This window comes from Schistocerca nitens, chromosome 5 (genome assembly GCF_023898315.1).
Source record: "Schistocerca nitens isolate TAMUIC-IGC-003100 chromosome 5, iqSchNite1.1, whole genome shotgun sequence".
Lineage (NCBI taxonomy): Eukaryota > Metazoa > Arthropoda > Insecta > Orthoptera > Acrididae > Schistocerca > Schistocerca nitens.
The window spans coordinates 747,614,374-747,627,235 of NC_064618.1; the positions used below are offsets into that span (position 1 = coordinate 747,614,374).

At 38.9% G+C, this 12,862-nt stretch overlaps 1 protein-coding gene across 1 annotated transcript in view; it reads left to right on the plus strand.

Annotated features, from left to right (window-relative positions):
- Nucleotides 1-12,862, plus strand: part of LOC126260926 (probable 2-oxoglutarate dehydrogenase E1 component DHKTD1 homolog, mitochondrial) — a 322,465-nt gene that overhangs the window by 287,314 nt on the left and 22,289 nt on the right. The window lies entirely within an intron of this gene.

Sequence of the window (12,862 nt, forward strand, 5' to 3'; positions counted from 1 at the left end):
CTTACGAAGTCGATGGATTTGGATAAAGTAAAATCTCCACAGATGGATATGGCCAGAAGCTTACAAAATAACATTTGTTGTATAGATAACAAACAATCCAGTCCAGCAGAAGGACTTATCTGTGGTAGCATGGTTACTGATAGACATAAATATTTGGAAGTTTCCATATTGTCCATGACATTTCCATAATCATATTTCACATGATTCTAACGGCTTCTTGGGAATCACAGTCAAAAGTTCCCAAACAGGACAGAAGGATTACCATGCTTTAACATACCTAATATCTGCAATTTAAACAGGTCTTCCACACTTTCCACAAAATAAGGCATGCAGATTCATTGGACACATTAGTGTAGTGAGTAACAGAGTTTATATAAAAAGTAATGTAACTTATTTTGTTCTCGCATGATTGTATATTGCAATGCTCTCACTCCAGGTTGTTCAATGGAAGATGAAGTCACCTTCAAAATATGGCTGGCATCAACATACCTGTCATCATTCACCTACAAGTTTCCATGTGGTTACATGATCATTTTAGTGTACCTCTGCCTTTAGGATTGGTTGAAGCTTAAAAATGCAACATTCTATTAAGACAGCATTATGGCATCACATTCTGTGTGGGACTCAGGACATTGGCTATGGAGACATTAGCCATGATCCAGCAAGTGTTTGGAAGTAAAATACTATCACTATTTTGAAGTGGCGTAAGTGGTTCAAAGGTGCTTTAGAGCACATGGGAGGTGAACAAGAAGAAACAAGGATGATATGCAACATATGCACAATGTGGTGAATTCAGAAGACTGGCAGATTAATCTTTAAATGATTACAGACAATGTAAAAATGATAAACTGACTGTGCAGTGAGACAACTGAATGATGCTGGCCACCACTGCCAGTTGGAAGTTGCATCATGACACTGCACCAAGCCGTGTCTGCTTCATAGTCAATGCCTACCTGGGCCAGAATAGCATCACAACACTTCCCCAGGTTCCCAACAGTCCCAGTTTTGCCCTTTGCCTTGTAGGCATATCTTTAAAAGGTTAGGAATTCTTACAACAGCCTCACAGTACATTTACTCAGTAATGAAATTGGTTCTCAACAACAGAACCAGTTTAAAAACAACAGTGACATTCATGATTATAATACCAGAAGAAAGAAATACTTACACTATCCTCTTTTTAACCTGTCTTTGGTAAAGAAAGGGGTAAAATATGCTGCTGTAAAACTTTTCGATAAATTACCAGATGAAATAAAATGTCTGACAGACAGCAGTAATAGTTTTAAAAAATTGAAATCATATCTCCTTCACAACTCCTTCTATACCAGAGATGAATTCTTGAATAGGAATAAATAAATCTGTACTGTAGGTATAATATACACATTTTGTGCCACTTAAGGGAATAGGGTAGGTAACAAAAATTTTAAGCATAAAAAAGAAAGAAAAATAAAGAAAAAAACCAGCCTTGACTCGTGTGCATTTATTATGTGCTTAACATGTTCCACATCATAATGGTTACCATGAGATTTATCAATGGAGCACAATTCTAACTAATTAACTGTTAGACTTTTCCCTGTTCCTCAAGTGAAGGACAATGCCCTGAGATGTAGCACAGGTCAAAGCAACTTTGATGCCCTTCTTGAAGGACATACTGAAAAAGAACTTCCAGAATGCCTTCTGAGCATAGAAAACTCATTGACAGTAGTGAATCAGTCCCCAAGGGTCTTGTTTTGAACAATTTGTAGCTTATGTTGCAACATCTGCAATACATTTTTTTCCCAAATTTTGACTCATTGCTTTCTATCCAAAAGTGCTTAAATGATAAATACAGTTCTAACATGGGAAATATTATGTGATGGTAGGAGGCAGACAGCGACTATTTCCTATAAATGAGGAAGCAGTATTTTTTCCCAATCTGATGGCATTCATGCTAATTTTAGTGCATTATGTTTAATCCTTGTAACAACAAACACTTTGTAGTTAACACAACGCACGATTTAAACTACTGGTTTTCATAAAATAAATGAACAAAGCTGCAGTTAGTCAATTGATGCATCCTCTTTCATTAGTATAGGAGGACAGAAGTGGATCAGGTTAACAGGGGAGTTCTTAAATCCCTTAACTGAGACATATGAGCATTTTGAAAGAGAACTAAATGTATCTCAAGTGATGAATTATCAAATCTAATATGGTAAGTGATTAATGATAAATATATTCTAAGCATTTAATAATATAATTGCCTCCAAAACACAAAAATATCATTACAGTTTAATTTATTGACAATTAATGACAATAAATAGTTGCATGTTTGAGAGTAGAACTACTGTTGGCACTTTGAGGAGGAGACAGCTGAGATAGCCAATTAGTGTGCATGCAATGAAGGTTTATTTACAGACTGGGGGCAAGACAGGTTTGGATAAAGAGGAATTAAATCTTCATTAGTCTGTTGTTTATGGGACATTTCAAATATGTCAAACCATAGTTTTGATACCCAGATGGTTTAGATTAAGATGCTCAACAGCTATAGGACACGCATGAAGAACCAATATTTATTGTTATCCAGTCAAAAATGCACATTAATGCATGCCCTTTCTGCAACCACTGGAAGGTTGACATCAAAGAATATAGTGTGCAGAAGGTTCCATTAAGATGGTACATGTGTGAGGCAATCTTCCTTTTGTATACTGCACACCACTCATCACAGGACATGCTAACATAGTAACAGGACTTCAGTTTAATGGAACATAGTTCTCTGTTTCATTTCTCATGTTTCAGTTAGGTGTATTCTCTGATGTTATAGTAAGCTGCTTTGTTACATCAATCCCAGTTTAAATAACTATGGCTCCACTGTTAAACATATATTTTAGACACCCAGACTGCCAAGCACCTTAAAGTGCCCATTTCCAAGAATCAGAGAGGTGAACCAGTCAGATTGAATCGATCTCATGAATTGAGAACAGGGGCTGGTGTATTGGCCAGCCTGGATGTGGATTTTAGATGGTTTTCCACATCAAACCAGTCCTGAATATAAAGGCTGGTAAACTGGACACTAAAACTTTCTGACACTAATCAAGATGGATTGGTTTCATATAATATTTTCCACTCTTGTAGTTACTTTGTTGCCACCTTTCATTCCTGTAAAATTATAGTTTCAGAAGCATAATAACAATGAGAAAACTTTAAACTTATAAGGAGATAAAACAACTGTGTAATATTTTCCTTGAGGAAGAGAAACTCCAAGTACTACTAATAGAAACCTTTAAAAATACAAAATATTGATACCTAGCTTTCAGAACTGTTCATACCTCACTAATTGAGGAAAGAGGCACAGGTTTTGGAAAGTTGTCACTCAGAACGACAGCTAAGGGAGGGAGATGCTTCTCACTTCTTTTTTTCTCTCAGTCATACTTGGAAGTTGGCCTCCTAAAAATACTTGCTGTGATGTACAGGTGCCTGCTAATGAACTCCAGCTGCTGCATGCTGCCCATACAGTACCTCAAACAAATATTAATACAACAGAAATAAATATTTATAATAACACATAATATCATATGTATAAAAATATGTGACACAAGCTACATTTTTAAAGTGAATGAACTTTAATAAAACATTAATAAATATCATGTTTACTTATTTATAGATAACAAGGGCATACAAAACTTTGCGCCTCTGGTTCTGAAGGGGAAAATCATGATTTTAACTAAGTAAAAATTCTGTACCCTCACACTTGTCCCCCCTCACGTAAACAAGTACCCATGTTAATGTTTCTTAAGTAATTCTAATTTAAACATTAAATATTGTAATGGAATTATCTCTTTCATTCATTTATTTTAACATAATGTGCATTTGTATTTCTTTTTTTAATTAACTGAATAACCTTCCTCTTAACAACATTCATATTTGTTCAAAAAGATTTCAGGCTCACAGCCAGTTGTCGTAAACTTCCTTGCACAATATTTTGGCTGTACAACTGCCAGCCATCTTCAGGTGAGCCGAACAAGAACTGGTGAAGACCTTCTCCGCCCCATCTTATATAGTGCACTGATAGTACTGCTGCGCATGCGTTGCAATGGCGCAGACAGAAGGGCCACACCGCCCAGTGACAGTGCCCTCGCTGGTGGAACTGCAATACTCACCTGCTGTTGGTACTGTTGGTGGCCACAGCCATCGAAGTCTTCTGGCATCTTCGTCTCGAGCAAATTTCGGAGATGACAGGATTCCATGCGTTATTCAATTGGTAGCCACTGTCATGGTTCCTTAGATTTCCTGCAATGCATATTTCAATGGATTCTTTGATAATGGAGTCCCAAAATGTTGTTGCTGTGGCCAAAATCAAAGTTTTGTTGTACTCCATTGAATGTCCATTAGAAATACAATGTTCTGCAACTGCAGACTTGCTGGGTTGCAGTAGGCAAGTGCAATGTTAATGTTCTGTACAATGCTCTTCCACTGTACGTGTTGTCTGTCCTATATAGGCCGTACCTCATTGACATGGTATTTTGTAAATTCCAGCAATCTGCAGCAACAAATCGTCCTTCACCGAACCCAGCAAATCCGAAATCTTAGAAGGCGGACGAAAAACCACAATCACATGAAAATTATTAAGAATCCTTGCTATCTTGAAGGAGTTATTTCCAACAAAGGAAAGAAAAGCTAGGGACTTGGGTCACGCGCTCTCCTCTTTATCCACTACCCGGTTCCTGGCTCTAGTTGAGAAAGCCCTGTTAATTTGCTGGGTCGAGTACCCATTGTCTCTGAACACCGTCCTCAAATGTGCAAGTTCCTTAGGCAAATTCTCTGCATCCGACATCGTATGTGCCCTGTGCACAAGGGTTTTAAGCACTCTTATGGTATGGGATGGGTGATGGCAAGAATGCAAATACAGATCAGTGTGAGTGGGCTTACGATAGACAGAATGTCCCACCATGCCGTCACTCTTCCGTTTAACCAAAACATCCAGGAATGGAAGGCAGCCATCTTTCTCTAGTTCCATAGTAAATCGAATATTCTCATGGATGGAGTTAAGATGATGAAAAAACTCCATTAACTTTTCTTCTGTGTGGGGCTACACTATGAAAGTATCATTCACCTATCTCCAAAAATCCATTGGTTTGCAAACCACTGAGTCAAGTGCTCTCTCCTCAAAATCCTCCATAAAAAGGTTAGCCACCAGGGAAGACGGAGGGCTGCCCATGGCGACACTGTCAGACTGTTCAAAATATTCCTGGTTAAACATAAAACAGGTTGAGGAAAGAGCATGTCAAAACAATGCAGTGATGTCCGATTCAAACTGTTGACGAATTAGAATCAAGGAATCCGCAAGAGGTACTTTTGTGAATATGGAAACTACATCAAAACTCACTAGAAGATCCAAACTACTTAAGTAGAGAGCCCCCAGTCTGTTGATAAAATCAGCAGAGATCCGTATTTGATGTGAACATTGGCCAACAAATGGCCTCAACAAAGAAGGTAGATGTTTGGCTAAATCATATGTGGGTGCATCAATGTTACTCACTACAGGCCTAAAGGCAGACCTTCTTTATGCACTTTGGGAAGACCATACAGTCTCAGTGGTATGCTGCCATGCGGTCTTAACTGCATTATGGTCTCTGGAGCTAACGAGGACGAGTTCAAAAGTGCTAACAAGTAAGAGTTCAAAAGCACACACATCCTCCATTGCACACATGCTGTTGGGTCTTGATCAATTCTCTGATACATAGTACCACTAAGTAGACTGTATATCTTCTCCAAATACAACCCATGAGGTAACAAAATGGTAGAATTATCTTTATCACCCTTCAGCACCACTATTTCCGGATCTTCTCGAAGGTTCCGTAGTGCAGCTCTTCCTTCAGTGGTTATATTACTGCATTGGGGAGGAGAATATTCGATTTACTATGGAACTAGAGAAAGATGGCTGCCTTCCATTCCTGGATGTTTTGGTTAAACGGAAGAGTGATGGCACGGTGGGACATTCTGTCTATCGTAAGCCCACTCACACTGATTTGTATTTGCATTTTTCAAGTTGCCATTACCCATCCCATACCATATCTGTACTTAAAACCCTTGTGCACAGGGCACATACAGTGTTGGATGCAACTGCAATGCATGTGCAGCAGTACTATCAGCTCACTATATAAGATGAAGCGGTGAACGTCTTTGCCAGTCCTCATTCAGCTCACCTGAAGATGGCTGGCAGTTGTCCAGCCAAAATATTGTGCAAGGAAATTTACGACAACTGGCTGCAAGCCTGAAATCTTTTTCAACAGTTGATTTGCTGGGATAATTTCAAATTTTACAACATTCATGTCTTTTGGTTTGCTCCTTAAAAACTACATGTTCAGATTACGTAAGGTAAGTATTATATTTTTTAATTATTAATTTTTTTATTGTTTCATTTGAAGTCAAATAACGCTATATAGGCATGGACGCAGCAGTTTTATCATCTGAATTACTTATGTTAACATTATAATATTTCTATATACTGGAATTATCTGTTTCAATACAATAGCTTTACATATATTAATTTAATGCTATTCTTGCTTCATCAGTTTATATTAAAAATACCACTGCAACTAGTTCCTACTTTGGGGGTACCAGTCACATATGACCTTTTACAATCTTTTATTTATATAACAACAGAGTTTGTTGGCCTTTGACCATATTATATTTAAGTTATCCGTCTTATGTATTTCATTCCATAACTATTCTTTTCAAAATAAGTTAAAAAATGTAAAGTTTGAAAACAGGTTTAAATATACAGACAAAAGAAGGGTTCACACAATTATGGAACTATTGAACATAGAATGGTGCCTTTGGGAAAGGAAGAAAACATAGGTAGAGTCAGGGCTGTTTAGAATCTAAAAAGAAGATAGATGCCAAAGTCAGATTAAACTGATCATGCACTTTCTTACAATATAAATACAAACACTTTAGCTCTCCAGTTGTTCATATACTTCCAAACTATTGCATTATATCTTGGAATTCTAGTCATAACAGCATTTGGCACACTAACAGCTACTCAACTCTATTACTCAGTGATACCCTAGGGCAAAGGTACCACAGTAACACAAGGATACCTTACATTCCTCTATCAACTTCTTTTTCAAATTTGGCGAAAAATATTTGAAAAACTACAAACAAGAATAGGCAAAAACTTGTAGATAATAAAATTGGAAACTAAGAAAATCAGAAACTAACTTACTTCACAAGTGTTCCACATTAGTAAGGTACTAAACAATTTGTTAATTGTTTAGAACTAATGCAGGCTCTTACCCACTTTACAGGTACACCTGCTAACCAGAAATCATACTCATATGATTCAGAATCCTCTGATTTCTTTAACCATATCAGATGAACAAAATACAAAATAAGATTAACAATCAAATGTCACAACTAGACATGAGACATCGATCACTTTATTATTCAATGCAACATCTATATTATCAGTCAATTTATGTCTCTAGTTCAACTTCATCAGCTGAAAGAAAATAGTACAGAAATCAAACAATACAATCAAAAAACATAACATGAAATACACATTTTCCTTCACTTGCACTATACACAAGCACTTTTGTTTGAGGCATTGTTGATATGCCACTCATGGTCCATCATGTAAGGGCATTCATGGGTCTCAGGTGGTAGCCCAGGTGGTCATGTTGAGAAACAGTAGCCATTGATGTGACATAATCATCGGAGTTCATCAGGGGGGACAGTCCCTCCATTGTATTAATGTCTAGATTCACTGCTGTTGCTAGCTCTTGACAGGTTAACTTGAAGTAAAGCAAACTGCACCTAAGTGTCCATCCATAAATAACATTAAAAAAATTAACTGTCATTCACACTTATAAAGTTAGTCCTGGCTGTCACTACAGTGTAATGAAATTTTCAGTCTGCCATCTTTCTTCTTTTTTTTACTGTTCTTTCTCATACAATAAAATAAGTTCTATTTTTACTTCAGTGACAAACATATGACATTTATGAAATAGTTTTGAGTCCTCCTTCTCACTTGGCTTCCTCGTCTCATCCATACTTCCATCTTCTCTCTTAACATGCCCTTTTTGGGTTTACTTGCCTTTTGTGGTATTTTGGTCTGTTTTCTACAGTTTTGGTACCATTCTCTGTGATTTTCTGAGTGCTTTTCTCTTCTTTAATGGGGCTTTCTTCCTCATCTAGATGCTGTTTTAAACTGCCATATTTTATGTGATCTATTTGTGCCTGCTTCCCATAGTCTTCATAGTATATTCTCACAAATGGCTAAATATCTTCTGTAATATTGTTATCTTTAAATGTAGCTGTCTGCTCTCTTTTGCCCTTGCAAATCTTCACTGTGTTTTCTCCAAAATTAACCTCTACTTTGATTCAGTCATCCAGTCTGCTCCTGATGTGTCATCCACACATATATTTGGGACACCTAAGGACTCCATAGTTAACATTTCTTCCTGTGTTTCAGTTCCACTATGGTCCTCTGAACAACACATGCCATTGCATGTAGCATTATCTCCAGTTCCAGCCATAATGAATAATTTTGGAATAGTTCAGTCTTAACAGTGTGAACAGACATGTAAAGTACAGTCACTTTGAATTGTCATCTGTTATTCACACTCAAAATTTATGACTGTTTCAGTCAATTGTTCTCTCAGCATTTCTTTGCAAAAAATACTTTTTTTCCTTATAAACTTACTTCTTGTCATTTTGCACTTTTACTACTGTGTGGCATGGTGTGCTCTATGACTTTAAAGGCTTATCCTAGGTGTTCTTTTAGTTCATTCTGATGTTTTGTTTTTGCAAATACATTCCATTTATGTAATTCACATTTTTATTATTCTATTCAAATCCATTGTGACTTGTGGTCTGCTACACTGCTTGATCGCTCAGCAATAGGTACCATCCTGACTGTTGTTGGCACATGCCTTTGATTGTTTTGTGATCATAATTCAACTTTTTAATAGCTCTGCCAGCTTATCCTCATCATGAACGTCTACACTGAAGAGTATCTTGTCTCAGTCACCACATGTAAGGCTCTAATCAGAGGGGAGGAGTAAATAGCAAACAGATAAGTTTGAAGTCAAACAATACACCAGTCACCAGTATGAAGTAAATAACTCTCCACAGTCGACAGTTGCACCAAAACACTTTTTATTACACTGAACTTGCCTCCTCTTTACAATATACACTCCTGGAAATTGAAATAAGAACACCGTGAATTCATTGTCCCAGGAAGGGGTAACTTTATTGACACATTCCTGGGGTCAGATACATCACATGATCACACTGACAGAACCACAGGCACATAGACACAGGCAACAGAGCATGCACAATGTCGGCACTAGTACAGTGTATATCCACCTTTCGCAGCAATGCAGGCTGCTATTCTCCCATGGAGACGATCGTAGAGATGCTGGATGTAGTCCTGTTGAACGGCTTGCCATGCCATTTCCACCTGGCGCCTCAGTTGGACCAGCGTTCGTGCTGGACGTGCAGACCGCGTGAGACGACGCTTCATCCAGTCCCAAACATGCTCAATGGGGGACAGATCCGGAGATCTTGCTGGCCAGGGTAGTTGACGTACACTTTCTAGAGCACGTTGGGTGGCACGGGATACATGCGGACGTGCATTGTCCTGTTGGAACAGCAAGTTCCCTTGCCAGTCTAGGAATCGTAGACCGATGGGTTCGATGACGGTTTGGATGTACCGTGCACTATTCAGTGTCCCCTCGACGATCACCAGTGGTGTACGGCCAGTGTAGGAGATCGCTCCCCACACCATGATGCCGGGTGTTGGCCCTGTGTGCCTCGGTCGTATGCAGTCCTGATTGTGGCGCTCACCTGCACAGTGCCAAACACGCATACGACCATCATTGGCACCAAGGCAGAAGCGACTCTCATCGCTGAAGACGACACGTCTCCATTCGTCCCTCCATTCATGCCTGTCGCGACACCACTGGAGGCGGGCTGCACAATGTTGGGGCGTGAGCGGAAGACGGCCTAACGGTGTGCGGGACCGTAGCCCAGCTTCATGGAGACGGTTGCGAATGGTCCTCGCCGATACCCCAGGAGCAACAGTGTCACTAATTTGCTGGGAAGTGGCGGTGCGGACCCCTACGGCACTGCGTAGGATCCTACGGTCTTGGCGTGCATCCGTGCGTCGCTGCGGTCCGGTCCCAGGTCGACGGGCACGTGCACCTTCCGCCGACCACTGGCGACAACATCGATGTACTGTGGAGACCTCACGCCCCACGTGTTGAGCAATTCGGCGGTACGTCCACCCGGCCTCCCGCATGCCCACTATATGCCCTCGCTCAAAGTCCGTCAACTGCACATACGGTTCACGTCCACGCTGTCGCAGCATGCAACCAGTGTTAAAGACTGCGATGGAGCTCCGTATGCCACGGCAAACTGGCTGACACTGACGGCGGCGGTGCACAAATGCTGCGCAGCTAGCGCCATTCGACGGCCAACACCGCAGTTCCTGGTGTGTCCGCTGTGCCGTGCGTGTGATCATTGCTTGTACAGCCCTCTCGCAGTGTCCGGAGCAAGTATGGTGGGTCTGACACACCGGTGTCAATGTGTTCTTTTTTCCATTTCCAGGAGTGTATATACAAACACTTTATCACTCCAGCTTTTCATATACTTCCAAACTATTTCATTATATCTCAGCACTCCAGCCACAATGACCATTCAGCATGCTAGCTGCTACTCACATCTATTACTCAACGATTACTATAGTGCAAAGATATTACAGTAAAGTAAGAATATCTTATGGGAAGGTGCCTTTAATGTTGAGACAGAGGACAGAGATGTCCACCAAATCTACAGAAGGGACACCACCAGCTTCGTACCCGCAGGCACTGAAACTGATTCTAAGACAGTACTATTGAAATCCTATGGAGAGAGTAGCAAGGAAAGTAGTAACTTCTGTCCATACATGGACTAAATGACAAAGAGGGTTGAGTGGTTAGCTTAGTACACCTTTTGCTTGTTTTAAATCTTTTAGACAAGTCAGGTTAAGCAAGTGGCTTGACTGCTTATATCTAGTTGATCTAACATCCTTCCCAAAAAATTGATACAAACTCAAATGTAGCATTCAGTAAATTAAAAACAGTATAAATCCCCTTGTAAAAAGTCCATATCAATTATTATTACCACCCAACAGAAGATTGTAAAAACCTCTCATTAGATTTTAACAGTTAATAAATTAAACCTACAGAACCCATTATAAAATACAGTAAGTTATATTCCACAAAACTTCATTCATAATTGTTCTTGAACAGACACAAACATTAAAGTAGATAATAATCTTACTCTAAGCTTGTTATTGGATTTACATCATCAGTAAATTAAATCTCAAGGTAATGACCTGTCTCAATGATAAGGGGAATCTCCCGTTGTCTAGGTCCTAATTGTGGGACTTCCCCAAGGTAGTGTTATAGACCCTTTGTTGTTTTTACCTATATAAAAGATTTAGGAGACAATCTTAGGTTGTTTGCAGACGATGCTGTCATTTATTGACTAATAAAGTAATCAGATATCATCAAATATCATCAAGGTGTTCACACAACCATAGAGCCATTGCTCTGTCATCAACAGCTGCTCAATACAAGAGCTTCACTGAAGCAGCAAAGGATGAGATTTTCTTGTTGCATTTGTAAAATAATTTAATGACAATTAGTCTTCAGGAAAGTCAGCATAAAACCTAATTTTTCATTCAAAGACAAAACATATCCACATAAAGTTTCATTATATACATCATACTCTTTGAATTGCTCACTGAAACTGTAATATCAGCCAGCAGAGTGCAAAGTGGCAGATATATTGGTGAACCTCTTCCTGCACCAAAACATGAGAAGAGTGTTGAAGGAAATTTTTCTTTGATGGGGCATGATGAGATGTAAATTGTTACTTTTATGTGTTTTCTTCAGCACATGCTGCTACAGTAGCTCCTATGACCATCTTATACAACCATTTGCTCAACGAAAGTTCTGTATCCAAAGACTGGAAAGTTGCACAAGTCACACCAATATTCAAGAAAAGTACTAGGAATAATCCACTAAATTACAGGTCCATATCATTAACATTGATATGCAGCAGGATTTTGGAACATATATTGTGTTCCAACATTAGGTATTACATTGAAGAAAATGGTCTATTGATGCAAGTCAGCATGAGTTTAGGAAACATTGTTCTTGTTAAACACAACTAGCTCTTTACTCACACAAAGTGCTGAGTGCTATTGACAAGGAAGTTCAAACTGATTCCATCTAGACTTCCAGAAGGCTTTTGACACTGTACCACATAAGCAGCTTGTAGTGAAATTGCATGCTTGTGGAATATTGTCTCATTTATGTGACTGCATTAATGATTTCCTGTCAGAGAAGTCACAGTTCATAGTAATTGTCGGAAAGTCATTGAGTAAAACAGAAGTGATTTCTGGCGTTCCCCAAGGTAGTGTTACAGGCTCTTTGCTGTTTCTTATCTATATAAAATATTTAGAAGACAATCTAAGTAGCCATCTTGGGTTGTTTGCAGACGATGCTGTCATTTGTTGACCTATAAAGTCATCAGAAGATCAAAACAAATTGCAGAACAATTTAGAAAAGATATCTGAATGGTGCAAAATTGACAATTGATCCTAAATAAAGAAAAGTGTGAAGTCATCCACATGAGTGCTACAAGGAATCTGTTACACTTCAGTTACAATGATAGATCAGTCAAATCTAAAGGCTATCAATTATACTAAATACTTAGGAATTACAATTATGAACAAATTAAATTGGAAGGAACACATAGAAGATATTGTAGGAAAGGCTAACCAAAGACTACATTTTTTGACAGGACACTTAGAAAGATCTACTATAGAGACAGC